This window comes from Euprymna scolopes, chromosome 17 (assembly GCF_053919585.1).
Source record: "Euprymna scolopes isolate OS-2025 chromosome 17, ASM5391958v1, whole genome shotgun sequence".
In the NCBI taxonomy this organism is placed as follows: Eukaryota; Metazoa; Mollusca; class Cephalopoda; order Sepiida; family Sepiolidae; genus Euprymna; species Euprymna scolopes.
In genome coordinates this window covers 63,077,717-63,091,421 of record NC_136498.1, presented here as the reverse complement: position 1 = coordinate 63,091,421, position 13,705 = coordinate 63,077,717, and positions in this window count along the sequence as shown.

The following is a 13,705-nucleotide window of genomic DNA, read 5'->3' as shown; positions in this document are numbered from 1 at the left end:
GTTTGGCTATGGAATTTAGTTTTGATATATTTTCTTTCGGAGAAAGGCATTGTTTTTTGTTAAAATCATCTTTTTTATAGTACAAACCAATGTTATTGTCACCGTTTTTTTAATGGTCAGATTATGTGATATTCGGAATCTTTATTATTATTTTTTTTACTGTATTCGTCATCCATCTCTGGGAAACAAAAACCCCGTGAACTACGACAAGATGGACTATATCACACAATATTCTACTGACGTACGGTATTTGCCTGGAAAAACGAATATTGTGGCAGACATACTCTCGCGTTTTTGCGATCTTAATATCTCGAGAAGCCCCTCGATTTAGACTACATCGCAACCGAGCAAGAACGTGATGCGTAACTCACAGACTTTATGTCGACTGCGACAATTCCGCTAGAAAAGACACCAAGTTTATTCTCGGACCAGCTCATTTGGTGCGATAGATCTGTTGCACATCCATGACCTTACCTGCCTCCATCGTGTCGAGATCGCATTTTCCGACATTCCTACGATCTAAAACCCCGGTAAGCATGCAACAATCAAGCTCATTGCAGTTTGCTTTTTCTTGCCCAGCGCGAACGTCGACATAATAACCTAAAAAGGGTTGATATGCCGTAAAACCAAACAAGCAGCCAATTTTTTCTTCATTTAAAAATGCAAGTCACGTTCAAATCTCAGTTTGTTCTTTTTCTTTAGTCGAAATTCGTTTTGGTTTCCTTTGATTTTTAACTTTTTCTTCCAATATTTCTTTTTTGTTTTTCATTCATTAATTTTTTTTCTTTCATTCATTTTTTCCTTTTTTTTCTTCTCCTTTTTCTTTTTCTTTGAATTGTTTTGCTCTTTTTCTTTCTTAAATGCACCGAAAATTGATGTTTTAAATAAACCGAAACAGTTGGTATGCTGTAAAGCAAAACGATTGAACGAAACCAAACCAATGTTATGTCCACAGAGAGATTATATTGCATCTACAGTGATTAGTTTCACGTGTGTGTCATACAAATGGTTAACAGCTACAGCAACCAAAGGTTTCAGTTTAGGGAATTGCAAGCAAGTGACAAGAAATAAGATGTGAGATAGCCAATCTGGGACGATTTCCATCGCGATGGGTAGACACACATATACGCATACACCTACGGTATGCGCATATTTTCAGGAAACACACAACATGCATTGGGCTAAGTGGCTGGTGGGACGGGTTACCATATACAGGTGTTTGTTTGAAAACTATAATCGTCAATGGAATAAGGGGAAATTTACCGTTATTATATATATATAATTATAACCATAATAAACACACATTGGTCTTTATTATATACTGGAGCATCCTATTTTATAAACAAACACATGTGTACATACATGAGACACGTGTAAGAAAGTTAAAATGCTTGCTTTTTGTAAAATAAATTTGGAGATTCACATATTTTTTTATATCCTATCATTTCTTATACAGATATGCACGCTTATCAAGATTTCTAAAATGGTTGACATTTTTCAAATTTTATTGACGATATGGCCAATAAAGACTCTTATTAAAATGTTATGAGACAAAAAAAATAAGAAGTACTATGATCAATATACAAAATATCTACCCAGACTGTATAAAAGACAACCTGTTCGTGTTTTAAATAAAGAAGCAGACAAGAGGTCTCCTGCTCTTGTAACACAAATGAACTGAGATCTAAGGTCGTATATGGCACAGGCCCTTTCCGACAAAACTCTTCGTTGAAATCTATAGCACCTTACGGTAGACACCCACATCACGTTCGGAGGTACGCTCAACTGAAATTCCTCAGAAGACTACCAAAGAGTGTTTGCACAACACAGAGACAAACAGAACACAAAAGCAACGGCCGACAGATTCCCAAAAGATTTAGAGATGGGGCAGTTACAAATTGACTTTTTATTTTGTCTCATCGTTTCATAAAAAATTTCCTTATCTTATCTTTTCATGTAATTCGAAGAAGGCGGATGTAACCGTTATCTCCCTTAGAGAACTCTCTCATCAACAGAGTTAAAGGTATAAAATTGCTTCCGTTTGAGGCGGGTTTACTGAAAATAAAAATGAAGTCATATCACAACTCCTTAACTATATCATGCGTCTTCTTTTTCTTCCTTCATCACAATGAAAGAATAATCCAAGGTTGTCTGAAGATTTGGGTTTCCTTTTTTCTTTCTCATTGCGAAACTCAATTATGTTTTGCAAAGCAAAAACAATATTTCTCTACGAAACAACCAAACCAAACAAAACATCATGAATAAATATTTGCAGATATAAAGCACTTAAACATAAAAAACTTTCAACAAAAATGAACGAAGTCGGCATAAAATAACTCAAAAAGATTCTAGCTGTTTATCTACTTCTAAATTTGACAGTTCTTTTTTTCTTTCGGTTATTTTCTTTTTTCTTTATTCCATTTTTTTCAGTATCTTTTTTTTCCGTTTGTACATCACTAAAGTTTTCCCTTTTCATTCATTTTTCTTTTTTTCCTTTAAACTATATTTTTTAGTTTTTCATTATTTTAATTTTTCTTTCTTTTATGACGTTTTCTTTCAAGTTTTTCTAGTTTTTTTTTCATTGAATTGTTTTGCATTTTTCGTTCATTCAGTGTTTTCTCTTTTTATTTTATTCATATTTTTCTGTCTTTTCATTTTCCCAATTATTTTTCTCTTTTCTTTCATTCATATTTTTCTTTTGTTCCTTCATTCAAGTTTGTCTTTCAATTTCTTCTTATTTTTATATATTAATTGTCTATCTATTTTGTTTTTCTTCCAATAATTAATATTTTATAAAAAAAATCCTATTTTATTAAATTTTTGTATTTTATTCAATTCTTCTATTTTATTCAATTTGTCTGTTTTATTCACTTATTTCAATTTTATTCGATTATTTCTGTTTTATTCAATTATTTCTGTTTTATTCAATTATTTCGATTTCATTCAATTTTTCTATTTCATTCAATTATTTCTATTTTATTCAATTTTTCTATTTTATTCAATTATTTCACTTTTATTCAATTATTTCTATTTTATTCAATTATTTCACTTTTATTCAATTATTTCACTTTTATTCAATTATTTCTATTTTATTCAATTATTTCACTTTTATTCAATTATTTCTATTTTATTCAATTATTTCTATTCTATTCAATTTTTCAATTTCTTCAATTTTTCGATTTAATTCAATTTTTCTATTTTATTCAATTATTTCACTTTTATTCAATTATTTCTATTTTATTAAATTTTTCTATTTATTCAATTTTTCTATTTTATTAAATTTTTCTATTTTATTAAATTTTTCTATTTTATAAAATTTTTCTATTTTATTTAATTATTTCTATTTTATTCAATTATTTCTATTTTATTCAATTATTTCTATTTTATTCAATTATTTCTATTTTATTCAATTGTTCAATTTATTCAATTTTTCGATTTAATTCAATTTTTCTATTTTATTCAATTATTTCACTTTTATTCAATTATTTCTATTTTATTCAATTATTTCTATTTTATTCAATTATTTCTATTTTATTCAATTATTTCTATTTTATTCAATTGTTCAATTTATTCAATTTTTCGATTTAATTCAATTTTTCTATTTTATTCAATTATTTCACTTTTATTCAATTATTTCTATTTTATTAAAGTTTTCTATTTATTCAATTTTTCTATTTTATTACATTTTTCTATTTTATTCAATTTTTCTATTTTATTCAATTATTTCTATTTTATTCAATTATTTCTATTTTATTCAATCATTTATAGTTTATAAAAGTTTTTGATTGTATTCGATTTTTCTATTTCAGTTAATTTTCTATTTTATTCAATTATTTCTATTTTATCCAATTTTTCTATTTTATTTAATTATTTCTATTATATTCAGTTTTTCTATTTTATTGATTGTTTCTATTTTATTCCATTTTTCTATTTGATTCAATTTTTCAAGTTTGTTCAATTATTTCTATTTTATTAAATTTTTCTTCTTTATTGTATTATTTCTATTTAATTAATTTTTTTATTTTATTCAATTTTTAAATTTTATTCAATTTTTCTATTTTATTGTATTATTTCTATTTTATTAAATTTTTTCTGTTTTATTCAATAATATCTATTTTATTCAATTTTTCTATTTTATTCAATTATTTATATTTTTTTCATTTATTTCTGTTTCATTCAATTTTTCTATTTTATGCAATTATTTATAATTTATTAAAATTTTCTATTTTATAAATTTTTTCCTTTTTATTCAATTTTTGTATTTTATCTAATTATTTCTATTTTATTCGATTTTTCTATTTCATTTAATTTTTCTATTTTATTCTAATTATTTCTATTTTATTCAGTTATTCAGTTTTATTCAATAATTTCTATTTTATTCTATTCTTTCTATTTTATTTAATTTTTTAATTGTATTCAATTATTCTATTTTAGTCAATTTTTAAATTTTATTCAATTTTTCTATTTCATTCAATTTTTGAATTTGTTTCAATTATTTATATTTTATCTAATTTTTCTATTTTATTCAATTTTTCTCTTTAATCATTTATTTATATTGCATTAAAATTTTCTATTTTATTTAATTTTTCTATTTTATTAAATTATTTCTATTTTATTTAACTATTTCTATTTTATTCAACTTTTCTGTTTTATTCAATTTTTCAATTTTATTCAATTTTTCTATTGTAATCAATTATTAATATTTTATTCAATTATTTCTATTTTACGCAATTACATTTTTTTTTAAATTTTCATATTTTATTCAATGTTTGTATTTTATTAATTATTTATATTTTATTCAATTTTTCTATTTTATTCAATTATTTATATTTTATGCATTTATTTCTGTTTTATTCAATTTTTCTATTTTATGCAATTATTCATATTTTATTAAAATTTTATATTTTATTAAATTTTTCCATTTTATTCAATTATTTATATTTTATTCAATTTTTCTATTTTATTCAATTATTTTTATTTTATTCAATTATTTCTATTTTATATAATTATTTCTATTTTATTTAATTTTCATTTTTTATTCGATTTTTCTATTTCATTTTGTTACATGATAAGGGCTGTCCCCTTTTCATGTAAGTATAAAAATGGAGAATTTAGTTTAAAATGAAAATGAAATAGCAATAGACAAATTCGAACCTCGTAATTTAGTTTAGAAATAGATTACATGTGAGAATTTAAAAATGTAAAACAAACATTTGTTTAGAATATAGATAAATATTTCAAGGAAAGAATGTTAACTATCAAGTTTGTTATGAAATTTTAAATTGAAAGAATGCAGCTTATAAGATAATGTTTTTAACATATTGGAAATATAGGTTAAAATTCCTTTTGTAGAAATAGGAAAAGTTTTGGACACATATGTCCAGAGAACGTGAAAGAAGGCACATGTTTTAACATGTGTATGACGTCACGGAAAATAGAAAGTTCTAGGAATAGAGAAAAAACTTTAGAGTTAGTCAGTCAGTGAGAAAACTCGGAGAGAGACAGTCAGGCGTCTAGGAGCGAGACGTCACGCAAAAAAAGAAATGTGAGACTTTGAATTCTTGGTGATGGAACACGGCCGTGTGACGAAATAAACCATTATGTGTTTTGTAAAGCTCGTCTTGTGTCTTATGATTCTTAAGAAAAGGTAAAGTGAAATTGTATTATATAATTGTGTTATATGTCTTTACATACACGTCTCAACATCATCATGTCCGAACTGTCTGAACACTATCCCTTCACTCCAAGAGTTTCTTCTTCTACACAATTAAGGAATGAACATTTAATATATAAGAATCCCTCCTAACATGAATATCTATCTAAGTCTAATACAACTTCTCTCTCTCTCTCTCTGAGTACATCAACATCCCTCTCTATAATAAGACTCTTCTAAGACTGCGCGTATAATAAGACTCTCTCTCAATGAAACCCCTATATAACAATTTAATTTTTCTATTTTATTCAATTTTTCTATTGCATTATATTATCTCTATTTTATTCAATTTTTTAATTTTATTCAATTTTTCTATTTTATTCAATGTTTCTATTTTATTCAATTTTTCTATTCAATTCAATTTTTCTATTTTATTCAATTTTTCTATTTTATTTCATTTTTCTATTTAATTCAATTTTTAAATTTTATTCAATTATTTATATTTTATCTAATTTTTCTATTTTTTCAATTTTTCTATTTTATTCAATTATTTCTATTGTATTCAATTTTTCTATTTTAGTCAATTATTCATATTTTATTCAATTATTTTTATTTCATACAATTTTTCTATTCTATTCAATATTTCTATTTTATTAAAATTTTCTATTTTATTCAATTTTTGTATGTCATTCAATTTTTCTATATCATTTATGTTTTGATTTTATTCAATTTTTCAATTTTATTTAATCTTACTATTTTAATCAATTATTAATATTGTATACAATTATTTCTATTTTATACAATGTTTATATTTTATTTAATTTTTCTATTTTATTCAATTATTTATATTTTATTCAATTTTTGTATTTTATTCAATTTTTGTATTTTATTTAATTATTTATATTTAAATAAATTTTTTCTATTTTACTTAATTAGCAATATTTTATTGAAATTTTCTATTTTATCAAATGTTTCGATTTTATTCAATTAGTTCTATTTTATTCAAGTTTTCTATTTTATTCAATTATTTCTATTTTATTCAATTTTTCTATTTTATTCAGTTTTTCAATTTTATTCAATTTTTCTATTTTATTCAATTATTTTTATTTTATTAAATTTTTGTATTTTATTAAATTTTTGTATTTTATTCAATTTGTCTGTTTTATTCAATTATTTCTATTTTATTCGATTATTTCTGTTTTATTCAATTATTTCTGTTTTATTCAATTATTTCGATTTCATTCACTTTTTCTATTTCATTCAATTATTTCTATTTTATTCAATTTTTCTATTTTATTCAATTATTTCTGTTTTTTAAATTATTTTCTCTTTTATTTAATTATTTCTATTTTATTCAATTATTTCTTTTTTTAATTATTTTCTCTTTTATTCAATTATTTCTATTTTATTCAATTATTTCTATTTTAATCTATTTTTCTATTTTATTCAATTATTTCTATTTTATTCAGCTTTTCTGTTTTATTTAATTATTTCTATTGTATTCAATTTTTCTATTTTTTTCCATCATTCTATTTTATTCAAATTTTCTATTTTATTCAATTCTTTCTATTTTATTCAATTATTTCTATTTTATTCAATTTTTTATTTTATTCAATTATTTCTATTTTATTCAATTATTTCTATTTTATTCAATTTTTTATTTTATTCAATTTTGCTATTTTATTTCATTTTTCTATTTATTCAATTTTTCTATTTCATTCAACTTTTTATATTTTATTCAATTTTTTATTTTATTCATTTTTCTATTTTATTCAATTATTTATATTTTATTAACATTTTATATTTATTTAATTTTTCTATGTTATTCAATTGTTTATATTTTATTCAATTATTTCTATTTTATTACATTTTTCTATGCATTCAATTTTTCTATTGCAATTAATTTTTCCAGTTTATTCAATTTTTCTATTTTAATCAATTATTAATACTTTATTCAATTATTTCTATTGTATACAATTTTTCTATTTTATTTAATTATTATATTTTATTCAATTATTTCTATTTTATTAAAGTTTTGTATTTTATTTCATTTTTGTATTTATTAAATTATTTATATTTTATTCAATTATTTATATTTTATTCAATTAGTTATCTTTTATTCATTTATTTCTGTTTTATTCAATTTTTCTATTTAATTCAATTATCAATATTTTATTAAAATTTTCTATTTTATTCAATTTTTCCATTTCATTCAATTATTTCTATTTTATTCGATTATTTATATTTTATTCAATTTTTCTATTTTATCTAATTTTTCTATTTTCTTCAATTTTTCGATTTTATTCAATTATTTCTATTTTATTCAATTATTTCTATTTTATTCAATTTTTGTATGTTATTAACTTTTTGTATTTACTTTGAATCTTTCTATTTTATTCAATTATTTCTATTTTACTTAATTTTTCTATTTTATTCAATTTTTTTATTTTAATCAATATTTCTATTTTATTTAATTTTTTTTATTTAATTCAATTTTCCTATTTTATTCAATTTATCACTCATAATTTAACCACTTCTCTTTACTGAAAATTTCCATAATTTTTTCAAATTTCCCATTTTATTTATTCTAAACTTAGAATTTACTTATCTCTTCTTTTCTTTCAATTTTGTCTGTTTTTTTTCTTTCATTCAAAGTTTTGTCTTCTTTTATTTTATTTTTCAATATATTCTTTTTTTTATTATTTTTCCTGTTTTTCTTTTATTCATTTTTCTCATTTCTCTTTTATTCTCGTTGTGTTTTTTATTTTCTGTTATTTTTGGTTTTCTCATTTTTTAATATTAACTAAAATAGAAATAACCGTAAGAAAAGCAAAAGAGGTAAACTCTACAATTATTTCTATTTCATTCAATTTTTCTATTTATTTTAACTATTTCTTTTTATTCTTATTTTTTAATGTCGCTTTTCAGCTAACCATTTCTCTTTTCTTGAAAAGGCCATCAATTTTGTTTCTTTCCCTTTCCCATTTTATTTATTCTAAAATTGTTTTTCTTTTTTTCTTTCATTCAAGGTTTTGTCTTCTTTTATTTTATTTTTTAATATATTCTTTTGTCATTTTCAAATTATTTTTCCTGTTTTTCTTTTATTCATTTTTTTCTCATTTTTTTCATTCATGTTGTCCTTTCTTCTTTTTTTGCATTCAATGTTCGTGTTTTTTAATTTAATTTAATTTTATTGTCCTCTTTTTATCATTAAATTTTGTTTTATTTTATTGTCTTCTTTTCCAATAAATTATTTTCTTTCATTCACTTTTTCTTTCAATTTCTTCTTTTTTTTGAATTTCTTTTTATACTCAATGTTTTACATTCTTTTTCCCTTTATTTTTCAATATATTTCTTTCTTTTTTATTTCAATTAGTTTTCTTTTTTCTCCTCTTTTTCCCCTTTGCTTTTAACTATGTTGTATCTTTTCTTTCAATACACTTTTAAATTTATTTCTTTATTTTATTCTTTCTTTCTTTCTTTCGTTATTTATTTCTTATTTCAGTTGTTTTATTTAAATTTCTTCTTTCTTTCTTTCTTTCTTTCCTTCTTTCCTTCTTTCTTTATTTGTTATTTCAGTTATTTTATTTCTCATTCTTTAGTTCGATTCTTCTCATATCATTCAAGTTCTCTTTCTTCCAGTTTTCATTTTAACTATTTCTATTCATCCAATTTTTCTCACCCCCCTCGACGCTTTTCTTTATTTCAAGATTCCATTTGACCCTTCCATGTTCCTACTCTCTCTTCCCCCATCTATTTATTCCAAAATTAGAATTCATCATCCAATTTCTCGCTTTTTATTCTATATGCATTTCCTCTTTGACTCACGCAGCATTTTCACCCACCGTTCTTCAGTTTTCTTTTTCTTGTTGTTCATGAAGGCAGAAAAAAAGCTGTCTTGCCAAACATTAATCCCTGCCACCACCAGCACCACGCCAAAAATATTCTCCCCGCCGTGACAAAGGCTGAAAACAACACATGACAGAAAACAAGGAGTTGGGGACGAAGGACTTCATTACATGGTGTTTAGGACAAAAATCTTCACCATCTCTAACTCTTTGTTTAATATTTGAAAGAGGAAAAAAATATCTCAACTTCTATTCTTGGATTATGCATTTTTGAAACATATACCTAAGCCAAATATTTATATACAAACAATGTATAGCATGATTTCTTTCCCCATTGCTTTCATTCAGTAGATCGATATCGTATTATTAGATGCTCTTTATGTATATATACATATATATATATATATATATATATATATATATATATATATATATAAAGGCTTATGTAAATATAGATATTTTATATTAAATGCTATTTTGATAAAAAATGTTCCATATTAAAAGTAGTTGATTAATATGAGAAAAAAAATAAAATGATGACAAAATATAAAACATACATTATTAAAAAGTTCAAAATCTCTCTCTCTTTCTCTCTCTCTCTCTCTCTCTCTCTATCTATCTATCTATCTATATGTTGTATAGGGGAATATATATATTGGAGAGTGAAGAGAGAGGAGAAAGAAGTTTATACGTTCTTGTAACATATATATATATATATATATATATATATATATATATATATATATATATATATTCAGCCATTATCTATCTATCTATCTATCTATCTATCTATATATATATATATATATATATATATATATATATATATATATATATACACATATATTCAGCCATATGAGTCGTAGACAACGAAACACATGTTAGTGGATAATTATATTTAAATATATATATATATATAATATATATATAATACCAATATATATATAATATATATAATATATAGATAATAACAATATATATATAATATATATAATAACAATATGCATATAATATATATATATATATATATATATATATATATATATATAAAATGAAAATTACAATTGAATTTACCAAAATGATCAAAGATGGTAAAATTAAAGTAAATTATAAATATTAAAGAATTAATATTTATAAAATTATCTCAGCCAGACATAAAAGCTCGATAAAACCAAATAGGAAATAGAGCTTATAATATGAGCAAACAGTTAATAAAATATGTTAAAAAACACTCTGAAATGAGTTAAAAACATATTTAATCTGAAAAGGAAACACTAGATAAATGGATAGTCCTTAATGCACTAGCAGAACCCTTTAACCCGCGTTGTCCGGTGATAGCATGCACCCCACCCCCAGCGTAAATAATTCAGATACGGCTGTTATTTTTGTTGGCCACATTAAATTACTGAGGTATGTACTGCTAAAATAGTTGTTTAGTGTAATAATAACAGGTACCTCGAACGCTCGCCACAGCTTTAACCCTAACCCGTATATAACACTATGTAAGTATAATTTAATATTATCACCCTAACTTTGTACCATTTCAAAAAAGAAGCTTTAAATAAACGGCTAATAATTTGTACACAGTTTTTTTTACAGCATACAAATGTAATGCGAGACAAAAATCATTTCTATGTAGTGATGCTTGTGAAGCCGTAGACATATCCTCCATGTTTGAAAAATCTAGAAAAAAATCAAATTTATTATTTAATAAACTTGTTCAGTAACTAATCTGTACCACAGCCTTCTCAGATACATATGAGTGCAGATGGTATCGCGCTCTGACATCATATGCATCCTCTACATTGGTTATGCATTTTTGATGCCGCGCTATTCGTAAATAGTGTTTTCAGGTTAAATTCAAGTTTCATGCTAATTTTTTTAAACACTCTCCTCTCCAGAAGGTTTAAATACCGGGTTTTAGAGATTGAGCAAAAAGAAACGCGAACAAACAGACGTTAAAAATTGCAAGAAGAAAAAAAAAAAAATAAAGGAAAGATTTTAAAAGGAAAAAATAAAAGAAAGGGCAGAGTATCATCGTGCCAACGTATTATAAACACCTCCAACTTCTCCATGTTAAGAACGGCTTTCGGAACAAATACGCCCTTAACACAGGGAGGTCGCGGTGTTTATTTCGAAAGTCGTTCTTATCATGGAGAGGTTGGGTGTGTTTATGCTACGCGTGGGCAGGTCGTAAGAAAAATACACAAATAACTTTCCATATACACACACAAAACAAAGATCACGTCCTTATATGTGAAATAATAACGTGATTAAATTATACTCATGTAAAGTTAGTGAAACTTTTTTAATAAAAAAAACGAAACAAAAGGAAACCATTGTTTCATCTCCTGTGTCCGTAATAATATTTTAGTAAAAGCGAATTACTATATTGTTCTATTTCTTACGAAAATAAAATATAATTATGAATTCTTTTTTATGAATGTCTGTCACTGTAACAGAAGTAAATAAATAACGAAATGCAAAAAAAAAAAAAAAATAAATAAATAAATAAAATAAAATAAATAAATAAATAGATAAAATAAAATAAAACTCGTACAAAGAAGTAATCAGACATTGTTTTTTCGAACGGAAGGTATTTGTAAAGGAAAACAATTATTTTCTACCAAAGTATAAATATATAATAACGCGTTAATTTTTTTTTTTTTTTTTGGCACGCCAGCACCTCAAAAAGTACGCCACGCGCCAAATTTCATTCCGTCATAAAAACAACTTTCCACAGACAAAGAATTACATACTTAGCCAGCAAATAAACATAAGATTATATATGAAAAACCACGTTTATTATTTTTAAAATCCAACCACGGAACTGAAATCATGTTTTCGATTCTAAAACAAAACCAATTTTTTTTTTTGATAAATCTTTGTGTGGCGTACCGCTGACTTATTTTTTCTAAGGAATAAAATAAAGTTTTATTACCACACAAGCAGAAAGGCCCGACAAATAAAATAAACAGTAGATTCTTTTATATGACAGGAGCATGTTTCAAATGAATGTTTCTGCTTAAAGCAGAATTGTACCATGATGCTAGACGGTCTACGGTCTCTAACCGCCATATCAATTTTTGTCTACGGACTTGGAACTTGATATAAAGGTTATTTGGATCTGTGGAATCAACTCGATTTGGTGTTTAGCCGGTAAAAATAGCTGCTAAGGGGTCCAAATTGAGAAAAGTTTGAGCTCGTACGCATACGCAAATATACATTAATATGGTGAAATTTAAACGTTTCCTTATACATCTGAAGGTAGATCACACAGTAACGACTAACGCTGGCGCGCTATATGTTTTGGTTTCGATTCTAGCTGATACCACGAAGTCATACGTTTTTCTACTTTTGAAATCACTACTATGTATTGAGTACAGTATAATAAACAGTAGAAAATTGACACTATAAAAATAAATACGAAATCTGCATAAATTAATTTATCATATTTAAGCATTTTTTATGACTGAGGCACTCCACGTGGAAACTTCTATATATTGGGTACAATCTAATAAGCAATATGGAATTATATATATATAATATATATATATATATATATATATATATATATATATTATATTAAATATAATGGGCGGAAGTCTCTCGAGAGCTCTTTCAGCTATCATCTCATCAGGAGTAAATCGATAGCGTAAAAATAATACTATGTCGAAAGTAAAGAGTTCTGATGGGGAACTATTGAATCAGCCAAAAATTATGGGGACACTAAAATAAAGTTTATTAACGTTTAAAAAACGATTAAAATAATGGCACAACGAGGGGAAAAAAACGGGAGAAAAGATTCACAGTTCCCCAAAGAAAAACAATGCGTTAGATGTTTCTTTCTGCCGTCACAAAGAAGGTTTCTGCACCGCAATAGAGACAGACTCCAAAATCTTTAAATGGTTTCTGGAGTCCGCTCTATGTAGCACCTCGAACCATTCAATTTTATATCTATCGGCACAGCACGGGTTGTCAACCAAATGCTGGCCAATAGCAGAGTCCAAGGCTGCAGAAGGAGGGAGACTACCAGACCCCATCCTCCCTTGTCTAATCTTTGATGGAACATGCTGGTTTATACGCGTCAAAAGATGCAAAATTCTGTACCTCTAAACATATATATATATATATATATATATATATATATATGAAGTTTAACAAGGATAATATAAGAGTGCCCAATACCGAAGTAGAGTAGGGT